Source organism: Galeopterus variegatus, unplaced genomic scaffold (genome assembly GCF_000696425.1).
Source record: "Galeopterus variegatus unplaced genomic scaffold, G_variegatus-3.0.2 Scaffold6217, whole genome shotgun sequence".
In the NCBI taxonomy this organism is placed as follows: domain Eukaryota; kingdom Metazoa; phylum Chordata; class Mammalia; order Dermoptera; family Cynocephalidae; genus Galeopterus; species Galeopterus variegatus.
The window spans coordinates 93,256-97,983 of NW_007732328.1; positions in this window are offsets into that span (position 1 = coordinate 93,256).

The window sequence follows — 4,728 nt, forward strand, 5'->3', positions numbered from 1 at the left end:
AGAGAGAGAGAGAGAGAGAGAGAGAGAGAGACTAACCTCCTCATTCACTCTCCTTTTAAATCCCTTCATGAGGGAACAGTCCTCACAATCCAATCACCTCTTCAAGGCTCCACCTTTCAATTACCATAATAGGATTTCCCACTCTGAACAGTTGTGGTGGGGATTAAGTTTTGGGGGGACATGCAATCCGAGTCACACTTGTAAGTTCCCATACAGGACATCGGGTATCTTCTATCATTCTTCAGGCATAGATTGAACATCTAGGCATTAGACCAGCATTCTCTCCTCTTGCTTAAAGACGTATGCTTATTCCCTCAGTGATCAAAAGGGAAACGTGCATTGGGGTTTAAATTTTGGAAACCAATCATTCTTTGCCTAAGAGTTATCTTGCTGCTTTGACAGTTGCCCAGAGAAATCACATGTGTGCCCTGGAGAACTATTAAGAATGCTGATTGTGAGTTTACATCTGGAGGACTCCCAAAGAAAGAAAGGACAAGAGACAGAGCTGCGTGTGTGGGACAGTAAATGGTGTTTAATTATTTGTGAATATGCCTTAAGGCAACAGAGCAGCACCATCTCCTGTGACTTTTGCTTACCAGGGGAATACTTCCTAGCTAATTGAATATTTCCCAAGAAAATTATTTTTATCTTTATGTCATTCCCAAAATGATTCTGAGATTTTTTTTTGCCCAATGTTTTCTTTAATATTTAAACCATTAACCATAAATAGTGCTGTTTTGGTTTTTCATATTATCCAGTGTAGTGGAGACTAACAATTGTTTCCATTTTCAGTGATTCAGTGGACATCAGAGTTGGGTGGACCTTTTTATTCCAGTTCCTGGTGGAGAGTTTTTCATATAATCAACTGTCATTAGAGCATTTGGTCACCATTCTAAACTACTCTTGTTTGCTTCTGAAGCCAAGTTGTCTTTTCTCTTAGGGTACAATAAAAGCCAGCTAGCTAGACCTGGCTAGTCTCTCAGGGGGGTCGACTTCACGTTTCCCAATTTTGTACAATTCCTTTAGGTAAATAAGCCCAAAGAGTTTTCTATTTTCACTTTCTGCCTCTCACTTTGGTTTGGAAACTATTCATCACTGTTAGTTCTCACTAATCATCCCTACTTATAATTCCATTCCTATTCTACCTGGTTCCCTAGATTCTTAATGCAAAACTGCTTCCATAAACCCCTTACTTCTTTACATATTTCAGTAAACACTACACACATACATACACACTACATACATACATACATTACTCAAATGTGTTAGTCAAATGTCCCAAGAAGTCTATATTGAAAAGATAAGATATTCTCGCATTCTTACATTCTCATAGTAATTAAAAATAATAGTATTTTGAGACCCTGAACTAAAAAAAAAAATAATAATAATAACATATGGGAGATAATTCCCCAAGAAAACCTTGATGTAGTTTGTGTATTTTGTAAATGATATAGAATCATATCCATGATTTTAAAGGATTTATTGGGTTATAGGTTTGTGGCTTCTAAATTCTAAAATATCATCTAACTGCTGAGCTAATTAGAATATGAAAAACGTTTTGTCAAATGTAGATACATTTTTTTTTTCTAGTCCCTGTGGAAGTCCTATGCTCTTTCACTAATTTTCACAGGTACTAAGGGCTTGGGGGGAATTTTACATCATATTTCATATGCAAAAAAGGAATGAATCTATAGGACATATTACTACTTATTTTGACTAAAAATTGTTAGCATACACACATTCTTATATTGTTAAAAACAGAACCATAAATTTATGTCAGTGTCAAGTTTATCTTCACCTGAGCCCTGTGCTCCTAGAAAACAACAATGCTTAAGGAATCTGCCTCCACAAGTTCAGTTTTTAGTAACCCCTCCCAATTTTGCGTTCCAGGAAGTATATTAACACCAAGAACTACCTTTTCCCATCTGACCAAGATAAGACGTCCTGTCCACTCCTTCCCATGACTCCCATAAGACTCATGGGTGACCGCCTGGTTCACCTGTGACAAAGCCAAACCCGGACTGCTCTTTTTCCTGTACTAAACTGAAAAGTCCAGACACAGACCCTCCAACTTCTTGCTCTTTATCTCATGAACGAATAACTAAGATTAGAACTGTCCTTTCCCCTCAAACTTACTAGACACAGAGATAAACATTTCCTGTTTAGCTAAGACTTCACCTGATTGCAGAACAACCCCAACTGTAATTCACCCCACATTTTTCCCTAGGAGAGTCAATGGCAGAACCACCAGGCTGAGACATTCGGATCTTCAGATGCGGTGTGCTCTCTTATGGGGACAGCCTGAATAAAATAAATGTTCTTTCTTGTTGTCCTTTTGTCTGGCATCAGTGATGCTGAACAAAACCATGGCACTTAAGAAACTACTCAGATAATTCTGAACAAAACTCTGGAGCCAGTAGGTAAGTTCATCACTAATCAATCCTTGAATAATCTTTCCTTTATCATCTGTGTTCGGCTTCCATGTTGTACACTGATATAGTTACACACACATGCAAATACACACTTGTACCTTTGTGCACTTCTGTGTTTAAAACAGGGAGTCATCCTCCATCAAACTGTAAAATTTCAAGAGCAACTTCTTGGAGGATCTATCTCTTGAGAGGTGGGCACTGCTTGCCTTTACTTTCAGTTGATAGTTTTTTTAAATAAACTAGATGATATTTTCCTTTCTTCTTTCTCAACTTAAAAGCACCAAGCAAGTTTTGTCCTCTTAAAATACACTCTCTTGGAGATAACAGATGGGCTATACTTACTTTGAGCTATTAACACATAATCCTCAGTAATTTTGTGGGCTTCCTTTGAGAAGGCTATGGTGGTGGTGGGGTGGCATACAAGAGACAGAATGAATGTACAGTCATCACCTGGGGTATGAAGTCAGTGCTTCTCCACAGTACCCCTTTGCTGGCCCTGAAGTTCACACACTGGGCCAAGATCCAGACTGTTAGTAGTAGTGATGCAATGCCAAACCCCTGTGAATACCTCCCAGAAAACTTGTTGGGAAAAGTGGGCTCCTTAGATAATGCTCCATGAAGGCAATTTGCACATTCCTTAAATAATAATACTTGCCACTACTGCTTTTGAGCTGCCTATCATATTCCAACACGGCAGTGGGCACATCACAGGTGAAACTTTTCAATTGTACAAAAACCTGCTGAAGGTCAGATTCATGTTTGTCTGACTACAAACTCTCTGTTCTGTTCTCTATTCTTTCTCCTTTACTGATGATTGATCCATGTCAAGAATAAATTTCTGGTCCTGATATACAAAATAAGATAAGATAGGGAACACCTGCAAACCCTCACAAACTGCCAATAATCTTCAGACGAAATTGGAAGGGGGAGAAGAAATTCTAAATTCGTATTTATATCTTAGCATTCTATTAGATAAAGCGAGAAGTTAGGGCCATGCTGGGAATGACAGCTACTGAAGCCAAAGGTCTCAGGGGTTGGCACCAAGGCAGTCTGTCTTTGAGTTTGTCCAGACAGCTTAGCAAGGAGTCCCCATGGTGTAGGCAAAGTAAATCAGAGAAGGATTGTGGAAAATTATGTTTGTTTTCTTCCATAGAGTGTTAGGTATTTTTTATCCCCAAATTAAAGAAGCAGAATGTAGATTTCTAGAAAACACAGGTGAGATGAAGCCAAAGTATTATTTATACAAACATGAAATTACATCAACTCTTTCTGGATGCAGCTGTATTAAACTGCCTTTCTTAGGAATAATAAAGCTTGAGACAAACATGTTTTTCTTTGGTTATAAGAGAAAGCATTCCAGAGAGCTGGCATTGCCTCCGTTCTGTGTTTGCAGCTTCACTTACACTAACCTGATCTAAGAGTGGTAAGAAGCAGATGAATTGTCAAACGGAATTGAGTTTGCAGTCTGGAGGTAGGAAAAGAGAACATGAACCCATAACCTTTGTTTCTGATCATGCTGAGAAGACATTTCCTTGAGTCTTTCCAAAACGCCAGGTCCTCTGAGGCTTCTTGATTAGTGAATTGCCCATGTAAACTTCCATTTACCGGCCCTTTAATTTTAGATCCAATAAGATAATTTCAAAAGAATAGAATTGTACAGTGAAGTGATCTAAGAAAAATATATCTACCAAAGTTTGAGAAAGATACCAGGGATATAAAAGCAAAAATGTTGACAAGGAGACCAAAAACTAGTTAGACAAATACCAATGGCAACTTTGAATGCCAAGAATAAAGTACCCGTTTGGGTACCCTCAAGTACAGGCAGTTGGAATTCAGTGCAAAGAGAACGACATACCTATCAAACTGTGACACTCACGTCCTTCAACACTGGGTCACCAGCTCAGTTCCACACTCACCCTGCATCATTCCAATGGACTCCTGCTGTTGGGTGGCTTCGTGCTTTCTAGGCATGGCAAATGCTTAAAGTGCCCTCTGCTGCCACAATCCACTTCAGCCCACTCTGACTTGAGATTCGCGAGCTCATGTGTCTACCCCAATATGATGAGGCTCATCCAAACATTAGGTGTCCCGTATTGAGCTTTCCAGGATTCTCCGTTTAGTCCCCTCTCCCAGTACTTGAAGTACAGAGGCTCTGTGCTCATGCTCCGCTCCCTTGGAGCTCAGAGTACTGCTTCTGCTAAAGAAATCCTCTTTACAAAAATTCCCCCTTGCTTCCCAATTCGTTGTACCATCTACCCAGATCTTAGCTAACCTATTTTGGAATTTAGGTATTGTC